At 46.1% G+C, this 11,654-nt stretch overlaps 1 long non-coding RNA gene across 1 annotated transcript; it reads right to left on the minus strand.

The window, feature by feature from the left end:
• Positions 1–247: 247 nt before the first annotated feature.
• Positions 248–10,258, minus strand: LOC138752830 (uncharacterized). Its single transcript, XR_011350981.1, has 3 exons — positions 10,063–10,258; positions 9,759–9,827; positions 248–443 (listed from the first exon to the last, which is right to left on the minus strand). It is a non-coding gene; the product is annotated as an uncharacterized lncRNA (long non-coding RNA).
• Between the last annotated feature and the right edge of the window lie 1,396 nt (positions 10,259–11,654).

An 11,654-nucleotide genomic window follows, 5' to 3' on the forward strand; every position in this document is an offset into this window, starting at 1 on the left:
CTCTAACAATAAATTGTACTGCATGTCCATGGTGCCTCTGAGTTTCAACACTAGATGGCGCTGCCATTTTGAACAACCACTAGACCGACCTACGCAATGTTACTCATCAATGAAAATGTTTATTTCATTTTTTTTTAAATGCTGTAATCCGCAGTTGATTAAATATGGCAGAACTGAAAAGATAGAAAATGGCAAGGGAGTGCCACGTTGAAAAATGAATAATTTTTTTCACAGAAGTCGAGGGAAAGTGTGTTTATTTCATTTGCAAGGCATTTGTTAACTTTAATAGCCAATTTCAAGATTTAAACATTGCTTCATTAAAGGTGGACACTTGAGCCATGAACTACATTCTCTGAGAGTTGTGGAGGATTGCTGGAGACTGCCTTGTCCCTTTCTTGATCTTTTCTTCTTTTCTTGTTTTACATCCAGCTTTTTATTTTGCGCTGTTTTTTAAATGAGAGTTTTATTATTGTATTCATTCAAATTAAATTTAAGAGCAGCAGATAAAGAAATGCCAACTGTAATATATGAACACATCAATAAACTACTATATGTCAACAGTTAAACTGTTCAGTGGTGTCGTGTAATTATTTTGATAGAAAATTAATTTTCGAGGACAGAGGGGTTTCCTGGTTTAAAAAAAAAAGACATTTTTCTTGCAGTGTAACTAGTTGAAAACTGTCGGCTTAATATTATTTGGCCCGTGACTCCTCTGTATGTGGCCCACAACCAAAAAGGTTTGGCCTACACCTGGTGGAGTAGGTTTTCATGAAACAGCACAACATCGAGGGCTGAAGAGCCTGTCCTGTGCTAGAATGTTCTATGAACTGGAAGATAAAGTTGGGGTCCTTCCTCCGCCTCCTGCACACCCGCCTCCTCTCCAACAGGCAGCTGACCCACCAATTGGGAAGTGACCATCCTTTTTTTTTTAATCGGTTTTGGATGTTTAGTCACGTCACCACTGCATGTCTGACCGTGAAAGGGAGTTTGATAAGGAGCCGGAATTTAAGCTCAATTTCCAGCTCCTCGTTAAACTTCCTTTCACAATCAGACGCACAGAACCAACCAAAGTCTTGAGATTTACCTACGTTGGGATGACAACATAGCAGTACATATGTTTCAATGGGTCTGCAGCAGATTTTGTCAAAGCAGAACTGCCTCAAGGCCAAGAGCACATGCAGAAAGGATAAAAATGCACGAAACGAGAAGGGAAGCCGTCAACAAAATGACTAAACTCTTTGAGTTTTGGTGGATTTTTTTTAACTGCATTCTATAAATACCTTCCTCATCTGAGTGGCTCAATATTAATTCTCTGACAGGAGTCACCTTCCATTCAGTGAGTGGCGGCGTGCGCTGGAGTGAATTTGCAGTCGGAACCTGAATTTCAGTCAGAATGTGACAGCAGCTCGTGCCAGGTACCTGATTTGTAACCGTGTTCCTCTCCCATGACCTTGCATTGCTGAGTGTTCATTGGTTTTCCATTAAGCTGCCTCGTACATATATGTAAAAAATGTCCCCTGTGGATTTGATCCTCAGTCCAGGAGTGTGAAGACATAAATCTAAACTGACATTGTCCCTGCACTGAAAGCAAGCTGCTCAGATAAAAATGAGGGGTCGCTTGGCATTGTGAAAAGAAAGGGGGATTCTCCCCCAATCTCTCTGGACAATCAAAGCAGCATTAAAGGAAAGGCAGAGTATCTGGAACAAACCCATTTCTAAGATTGGTGGCCCATGATGAATAGAAGGAATTGATTCTTGTCACATATACCGAGATACAGTACAGGCCCTTTCAAAATCAGGTCTGCCAAGCTGGGAGATATCTTCTTGTGTGTGTGTGTGTGTGTGTGTGTGTGTGTGTGTGTGTGTGTGTGTGTGTGTGTGTGTGTGTGTGTGTGTGTGTGTGTGTGTGTGTGTGTGTGTGTGTGTGTGTGTGTGAGTGTGTGTGTGTCTGTCTGTCTGTCTGTCTGTCTGTCTTTGCATGTGTGTGTCTTTGCATGTGTGTCTGTGTATGTGTGTGGGTATGTGTGTGCCTGTCCATCTGTTTGTCTGTATGTGTGTGTGTGTCTATGTGTGTCTGTATGCATGTGTGCACATGTGTGTGTGTGTGTGTGTGTGTGTGTGTGTGTGTGTGTGTGTGTGTGTATGTGCGCGCGCACACGTGTCTGTCTGTGTGTGTCTGTGTATGCGTGTGGGTCTGTGTGTGCCTGTCTGTTTGTATGTGTGTGTGTATGCATGTGTGCACATGTGTGTGTGTGTATGCGTGTGTGTCTGTGTGTGCCTGTCTGTCTGTCTGTATGTGTGTGTGTCTATGTGTGTGTGTGTACGCATGTGTGCACATATGTGTGTGTGTGTGTGTATGTGGTACGGAGAAAGGCTGTTTCATCTGGTTATTTATGTACAGTCAGATGACAGTAAACTGGAATGAACTCAAGGGATCAAGGGAGATCAAGAGAAAGCAGGAATAGGCCATGAGAGTTATCTGGTCACCCTGATCATGTTGAACAGTGGACCAGGATCAAGGGGCCAATGGGCCTCCGCTTCTATTTTCTTTGTTATAATACTGCTCAGCTCAAATTTATCCCAATCAAAGTGTGTCGAAAACTTGCACGTAGTATCAAAATGAATGGAAAAAGTCCCTATGAATATATAAAGAGGAAGAGGGCAGCTAAAATAACTGTGGAACGTCCAGATAATGAAGCTGGATAACAAAAAAAAGAATCAATATTTTGCATCCATTTTCACTGTGGAAGATATTGCTAATATCACCAAGATACGAGATAGGGTCATTTCCAACATTATCAGAGAACTGACAAAAATCACAAATAGAAGGCAAAGACGATTGAGGAGTTTCAGAGACTAAAGATGGACACATTGCCCGGATCCAATCAACTACAGTTACTGGTTTTAATTCAGAGATACAGCATGGTAACAGGTCCTTCTGGCCCAAGAACCCACATGACCAACTTGCCTATTAGCCCCAAATGTTTCTGGAACGTGGGCGGAAACCCATGCAGAACATACAGGCTCCTTACAGACCGCGCCAGATTTGAACCCAGGTTGTAATAGCGTTGTCCTAAACGACACGCTAACCGTGCTGCTCTAAACAGAGCTTTTAACGGCAGCAGTCGCGGACATAATGCTGAAATTCTTTAAGGATGTGACAGGGAGCGTTGATAGGGGGAACTTGTAGATGCTGTGCATTTAGATTCCAAAAGATCTCTGACAAGATCTCAGGGCAGCAAGGTTACTGACGCAGCTAGCGCAACGCCCTTCCAGCGCCAGCAACCTGAATTGAAATCGATCCCTGTCTGTTCTTCTCATGACCTGCGTGGGTCTTCCCAAGGTGCTCCGGTTTCCTCCCTCCGTTCAAAAATGTACGAGGTTTGTGGTGCAATCAATAACCACTAGCAAGTGATTAAAGGCTTTAATATCCTGAATCGCCCAGCACATAACTACTGTATGTGCTTCTGGCCCAGATCCAAGGCTGGGATTGAAGGAAGAGATGAGGCCTCTCAGACTTTATTGGGAAACTAAGGGGAGGGGTTACCAAGTTGGTGGGGGGGGGGGGGGGGTGACGTGTACCAGCCTGAGCGGTCCAGTGAGGTCCCTACCTGCATTACCATGTTCCACCACAAGGTTAATTGACATATTCAGATGCACTTGGGCCAGGAGAGTGCATTACTGTGCTCTAAATTAAAAAATAAAGATACCATGCAAGAGGCTGATGAATATATTAAAAGCCCATAGTATCGAGGAAGGAGGTAAAGTGATTTTTCAAAGTAACATAGAGTTTATAGCGGATTGTGCACAAGCGCAGCTAAAAGACTGAGACAACAGACTGAGAGCTCGAGTAACACAACTGAATTCCTTTAAGGCTGTGTCTGGTCCCGCCCCTCGTGTTCCGGAGCTTGCATCAAGCTGACGTAAGCACGCACGTGCCCTTTCAGTCTGGACCGGAAGAGAAGGTCCCATGACGCGACCTTTGCCATGGCTGCCCCGCTGACAAAGCATGACAAGCGGGGCTAGTTCGCCACTATAATTATGTGCATCATCACACTAGCCCCCTCCTCCACGCGAAGTACCGGCACCAATGGTCTCACAATGCGGTGAGGGTGAGGTCTGCTGACTCGGTGGCCAACCCCTACGTACCAGTGGGGGAACCTGTACCGGTTGTGACAAATCCAGGTGGGCTGGTTTCAAGCGGTCCAGTGTGAAACATTCCTCCTTGCCCCCGATGTCAAGTGTAAAGGTTCCTTTGTAGCACCTTATAACAGGCAATGAAGGGGAGTCCTGTGCACGCCTCTTTGCACAAACATATTCTCACAGAAGGATTATTCTGGGTGGGCAGTTGCAAGGTCACGTTGATGGCGGTGATGCAAGGGAGCCATTTGTCTCACAACCTCTCAAGGATGACTGCGGTGTCGGGGGTTGATTGGGTGCTGAAGGAAGGAACTGGCCCAGGACTCCAAAGGTCTCACCATAGACTAGTTCAACTGAGGAGGCTTTGAGGTTGTCCTTAGGCACTGTGCTTATGCCCAGGAGAACCCAGGATAGTTCATTTACCCAGTTGGGCTTCTCGAGCCACGCCATCAGTGCTGATTTCAGGTGTCGATGGAAGTGCTCAACCAGCCTGTTGGCCTGAAAATGGCTGGCCATGGTGTGATGTAGTTGGGTGCCCAGGTGTTTAGAGAGCTCGTTCCACAAGACAGAGATAAACTGGGCTCCTCGGTCAGTCGCTAAGTGTTCTAGGACATCAAAACAGGAGATCCAGGCAGAGAGGAAAGCCCTGGTGCACATATCGGTGAAGGCGTCTGGGATGAGAATGGTCTCTGGCCATTAAGTGAATCTGTCCACCACTGTGAGCAGGGACAATGACCCTTGGGAAACTGACAAGGGGCCAAATATGTCACGTTGGACATGCTGGAACCTATGGGTTGGAGTATCAAACTGCTGGATGTGGGGCTTGGTGAGTCACTGGATCTTTTCAGTCTATCAGTCCGTGAAGGGTTTTGCCCACTCTGTGATCTGCTTGCGTAGGCCATACCAGACAAAGCGGGAGGGGTGAGACAAGCTGTGGATCATGTTGAAAACCATTCTCCTCCATGGGTGGGAACCAGCGGTTGGGGTTGGTCCATGGACACGTTGCAGAGCAGCGTAGTGCCATTGGCATCAAGTGGGAGGTCCTAGAGTTGCAATCCCATGACCGCAGTCCTGAAGCTGTGCGTTTTAGGGCTGTCTTGCTAGAATTGAGCCACGTCATGGTAGTTGATGTCTTGCAATAAGGTATTGACCACTGGTCTAAAGAGTGCTTCAGCAACAACATTTTGTTTGCCTGAGAGATGGTGAATGGAGGTGGTGAATTCAGAGGCGTAAGATAAGTGCCTCTGTTGGCGGGTGGACCATGGGTCGGAGAACATGAAGAAGGCGAAAGTGAGTGGCTTGTGGTCCGTGTAGACAATGAATAGCAGCCCCTCCAGGAAGAAGCAGAAATGGCGGACTGTCAGGTAGAGGGCTAGCAGCTCAAATGTGCTGTACTTCAGTTCAGGCGGTCGCAGGTGGCAAGAGGACACCATGAGTTGTTAATGAGCTGTTCCAAGATAGCGCCTATCGCCATGTTGGTCGCGTCAACAATGAGTCCATTCGTGGGTGGACTAGCATCGTTGAATGAGCCAGGGCCTCCTTGGTCTCCTTGAAAGTGTTATGAGCTTTGTCCGTCCACATGAGCTCCTTTGTCGAGTCCAACATTAGAGTGAAGAGAGAGGCACATAATCTTGGGGGCTGTGGAGATGAATCTTTTGTAAAAATACACCATGCCCAGGAACTTTTGTAGCCCCTTCAGTGACATTGGTTTGGTGAACTGTCGTATAGCCTCCACCTTGTCAGGTAGAGGAGTGGCACCATCTTTGCTAATTTTGTGGCCCAAAAAGTCGACCTCTTTGAGGCCAAACTGGCACTTTTCCGGGTTAATTGTGAGGCTGAACTCTGCAAGATGGTTGAAAAGCTGGTGAAGGTATGCAATGTGCTCCTTGGGTGTCCTGTTAGCTACCAGTATACCATCAAGGTAGATGAAAAGGAAAAGGAAATCTCTGCTGACTGTGTCCATGAGGCACTGGAAAGTCTGAGCAGCATTCTTCAAGCTGAAGGGCATGCGGAGGAACTCGAAAAGGCCGAAAGGGACAATGATGGTGGTCTTTTGGACATCATCTAGGTGTATGGAAATCTGATGGTATTCCCGGATCAAGATGACCTTAGAGAAGAGCTTTGTGCCATGGAAGTTCGGCTTGAAATCCTGGATGTAGTGGATGGGGTAATGGTCGGGTGTTGTCGCACGTTGAGGCATCTGTAGTCTCCACAAGGTTTCCAGCTGCCATTGGACTTTGGTACCAAGTGGAGGGGTGAGGACCACAGGCTGTCGGACTGGTGGTGATGCCGACTTCTTCCATTTGTTTAAACGCTTCCTTGGCAAGATTGAGTTTGTCTGAGGCTCGGCAACGAGCTCAGGAATGCAATGGCGGCCCTGTGGTCATGCTGTGGCGCTGGACCCCATGCTTCAGCATGACGGCGGTGAACTGTGCAGTGTAGAATGGAGAGAAAACTTGTAAGGAGGTAGCTGTATTGGCCATGTGGAGTCTCCACAGAAGTAATCTGGGTGGATGGCTTGTTTCACATGCTGACGGGAACGGTCTGGAAAATCTCTGCCCTGGAGGTCCACCAGTAGGGATTGTGCCCGTAGGAAATTTGCGCCTAATAGAGGCTTGACCACTGAAGCCAGTGTGAATGACCAAATGAAAGTGATCTCGCCAAAACATACAGGAATTCGCCTCTTGCCAAAAGTTTTAATGGTGGTGTTGCTGGCTGTGCGCGGGGAGGAGCCATGAGGTCTTGTGCGCATCTCGAGCGACATAGGGAGAATGACGCCTATCTCTGCTCCTGTGTCCATGAGGAACCTGCAGCCCGAGATCCTGTCTCAGACGTGGAGAAGGCTGTTCGGTCGGGCAACAGCAACTGGTCCTGTCGTTTCCTGGAAATGAGCAAGGCTGGTGGCACCTGCAGACTGCCAATGCTGATGACCATTTTGGGTCAAGCCTTTCTGTCTTCTGGCAGGGAAGAGCCTGTTCACGTGGTGGATTGGACTTAGGTGTTGCCCTTGGCAGAGGCCGTGTAACATGGTTGACTGGGTCTATTGACTTGCGCTTGGAGTGGTAGAGAATGTCTGCTCATGCCATGACCCAACGTGGGTCGCTGAAATCTGCATCGGCCAATTGGAGTATGATGTCTTCGGGCATTTGCTCGAGGAACGCCTGCTCGAACATGAGGCAGGGCTTGTGCTTTTCTGGCAGGGTAAGCATTTCGTCCATTTTGCCTAGGCCATCTAAGTGAAGGAGCATGGCAGCCCTCTCGTATCATGAAAATCCGTATGTGCTAATGAGGAGGATTTGAAGAGCCATGTTTTTACCTCCCTCTGGTGGTGCCTGGATGAGGTCATCGACCCGTGAAGCGGTTTCCTGGTCGAGTGAGCTGACGACGTAGAAGAATCTCGTCAAATCAGAGGTTCTCTTTTTGATCTGGAACTGGGCCTCTGCTTGGCCCAACCAAATGCAGGGCCTGTTCATCCAAATCGTTTGCAGCTTCAATTCAATGGCGCCTACGGTTGCAGGTTCCATTGTGCCGAATCTTCAGGACGTGGATCATGTCGGGGTCCCCAGTGTAGCGCGAAAAGACTGAGACCACAGGCTGAGAGCTCAAGTAACACAACTGCTCTACTTTGAATTCCGCGCTGCAGCCTTTATGGCTGTGTCTCGCCCCGCCCCTCGCATTCCGGAGCTTGTGTCACGCTGACGCCCTTCCCATCTGGAATGGAAGAGAAGGTCCCGCAATGCCATCTTTACCGCGGCTGCCCCGCTGACTGCGCGTGACAAGTGGGGCCAGTTCGCCACTACAACTCTGTGAGTCGCCACAAGAGATTAAAACATGGGAGTCTGCAGACACCAAGGGTGAATTAAAAACATAATGCTGTCCTTTTTTTTCATTTTTATTATTAAGACAAATAAGAAAAGTGGGGGGTTTAACTACAGACCATGATCATATCACAGAACAACATGTGGAAAGGGTTTTTGTTAAACTCAATAAAATTATTTTAAAAGGAAAAACACAATGCTGGAGAAACTCAGCTGGTTGAACAGTGACTTTAGAGTCAGAAAGTGTGTAAACAGGCCCGACGTGATCAAAACTGCTCCATCTTAATGTTTCTTAGCCATTGGAATGGTACCTGTCTCAACCACCAACTCTGGCACCTTGTTCCATACACTCACCACCCACTGTCCAATATCCCTGGAATTTCCTTGTATTCCTAGTTTTATTTTTTTCTATTCTTCCCATTTAATTGCCGCTTCAAGGTCCTGCACAGTCTTGCAGGAAGCATGAGTCAAACCATAAATCTCTGCATAAAATCTTACCTCCCCATTGATGACTTTGTCCTTCTCCCTGATGTGTCTGTTCTCTGGTCATTGAACCATGCTCTAATGGGAAAGGCCTTCCTTCAATGTACCTCACCTGAACAAATCATGGTCTTGTTTGTGTGGGATCAAGGGGTATGCGGAAAAAGCAGGACTTGGGTACTGAAGTCATATGATTGGCCTTGATCATATTGGATGGCTGAATGACCTTCTCCTGCTCCTATTTTCTATGTTTCAATGTTCGTTCCCCTCCCATCAAAGCTTCTCTTCACCTTGTTTGCTACAGGAAAAACAACCCCAACTTTCTCCGAAACAAATAGGGCGGCACAACGCTCTTACAGCACCAGCGACCAAGGTTCGAATCCAACGCTATCTGTGAGGAGTTTGCACGTTCTCCCTGTGTCTCCCACCTCCAAAACGTAATTGGTCTATTTGGGCAGCACAAATCGTGGGCTAGAAGACCTGTTTCTGTGCCGTATGTCTAAATTAAATTTTTTTTTAATTAAAATTAATTAAATTCTTCATCCCTGGAATCATTCTTGCAACTGTCCTCCATATCCTCTCAAGAACCTTCTCTGAAACATTTGCATCCTTCATTGAAATTTAGAAAGATGAGGGGGAGTTTTACGGAGACCAAAAATGGTGAAAGGACTGGATATGATAGAAGCAGGTTGTCAGGTGAGACTAAAACCAGATGACATTAATCTCAAGTTTCAGAGAAGCAGATTTAAGACCGAAAAACTGCTTCTCCCACAGACGAGAGAATTCTCTGAGAGAAACAAGTTGTGTGGAATTCTCTGGCCAAGGCTTTTCTCCACTTATCTGATCACCATCAAGGATTACCTCCCTAGAATTTAACTAAAGCAGTATAGGCTGCCTCATTAAAAGTTTTCAAAGCACAAATTGATCAATTTTTGAAAAATATGGAAAATAAGAGTTATGGGGAACATTCAAGAGGAATTTGGGCAGGTACGGGGATGGGAGGGGTACGGAGGGTTATGGACTGGGCGCAGGTCAGTGGGACTAGGAAAAAAAAGGTTCAGCACTGACTAGAAGGGCCAAAGGGGCCTGTTTCTGTACTGTAGTGAAGTGTTGTATGTATACAGAGTAGTAAAAGACAAAAGTCTGCAGACACCGTTGTTGAAGTACCACAATGCTGGAGAAACTCAGCAGGTCGAACAGTGGACTTTATACAGCAAAGGTAAAGATACAGAACCAACGTTTTGAGCTTGAGGCCCTCATCAAGATATATATATCAAAGTATGTACAGTAAGGGGAGCTGTGTCCCTGGCCAGATCTTACCATATGGCGAAGCAGACTTGACAGTCCAGATGGCCAATTCCTCCTCCAGTTCTTTTGAAATATCATGTCCTAAAAGAACCATTTTAAAAATTAATGGTCAATATAATAATAAATACAAACTAATAATTCCTTGATCTCAGTTCTACAGACAATAACCCTTCAGCATTTAACCTGTCAAGCCCTTGTCAAGTCTTTCATAAATCAGAGAGATTAATTTGTATTATAAACAGACAGTCGACCAGGCAAGGAAGGTTGTATCTAACTTCTGCATAACCTTTAATTGCATACAAATTTTACATGTCACCTTAAGTAGGTTGATTGGTTATTTGTCTTCATAAAGGTTTCTGGAAGTCTGAAGGGAACAATTAAAGAAGCAACTCGAGAAGTAAATTGTTATCCTCTTTTATTCTGGACGTGAACCACCAACACCGTCAAGTACGTATAAGACAGACAGGTGAAGCTCAAAACCTGGCTTGCCTCAGAAGGCACCAGTTGAGATAAAACAGTGGGTAACTCTCTGCTCGAGGGGATTGTGTCATTGTGATCTCAGCAGCAGAGAATGTTGGAAGCTGCCTTCAATCACACAGCAGGCTCTTCGATTGAAGAAGGAACAGAACCTCCTGTCGAGAACACAAGCCATTTGATGAAGCTTGCAGAGAGACCCACCATGGGTATAACGGGGTGAGAAAAAAAATGGAACTTAATGCATCGAAAACCAATTTGGGGGAATGCAGAAAACTGAGATGTATTTCCAGAGGGGTGGGCAAAGCAGACAAGTTGACGAACTTGTGACAAGAACTTTGATTGGGCCAGACATGAGAGTATTGTGCACAATTCTGGTGTTGATTAAAAGAAAGAGATGCAGGAGGATCAGAGCCAGCACCACCAGGCTGAGGAACAGCTTCTTCCCATGGGCAGGGAGAATGATGAACGATCAAAGGAGCTGCTCACATGAACCATCCCAGTCTCTCATATTCATGAAACAATGTTTATTAATTTATTTGTACAGATGAAGGCTTGTCCTGCATACATACTGTTTGCCTGTATCTGTGTTGTATCTGGTTATGTGCCTGCATGTTTTACACCGAGGACCAGAGAATGCTGTTTCATCAGGTCACACAATAGAATCCCCATTATCTGGAATTCAGTCAACTGGAAACCCAAACAACCGGCAAAGATAAATTGAGGAAATAAATAGATTTTAAACTTTTAAATGAAAGTTTGAAATTGTAAAAGTAAATGTTCTCTGAAGAAATACTTAGTGAAGGTGGGAGCAAACATTCAGCCTGCGGAGTGCCCCTCGCCCACAGCAGCTGCTTGAATAAAGTCATGTTTGAATAAAATGGCATCGCCCAGGATGAAGAGCTGGTCGATGCCACTTGCTGCTGGGGCGACTCTCCCAAGGTGTCTCTTTGGGGGAACCACTGTTAATACTGTTTCTATGTACACGGCTGGCCCTCCCCTTACTGATTGTACCTGTGGCTCCTCCCCCCTAATAAAAGCGGTGGCGACATAACCCCCTCCTGTTTATGGTAATAAAAGCCTATCAATTAGGTAACTTCTAGTCTTTGAAGTTATCAATAGCGCATCAATTTTATCACCATAATTTTTTTGGAATGGACAAGTTTGATCTCTGGCTACGCTGCTTCATCCTGTTTCTTCAGCAGCCCCCCCCCCCCCACACCACCCCCCCCCACCTCACCGAGATTGTCGAATCCTACCCAGACAAGCAGCACTTACTGTTCTCTGTCCGAATGTGTAACGTACTCCCTTCCATGCAAGTTGTGGTTAAAAAGTGATCAATTTGAACAGAGCAAAGTCAAAATTATTTTACCAGTTTGAGTTTTGTTCAAGAGTCTGATAACGGCAGGAATGAAACTGGCCTTGACTCTGGCA

This window comes from Narcine bancroftii, chromosome 2 (assembly GCF_036971445.1).
Source record: "Narcine bancroftii isolate sNarBan1 chromosome 2, sNarBan1.hap1, whole genome shotgun sequence".
Lineage (NCBI taxonomy): Eukaryota > Metazoa > Chordata > Chondrichthyes > Torpediniformes > Narcinidae > Narcine > Narcine bancroftii.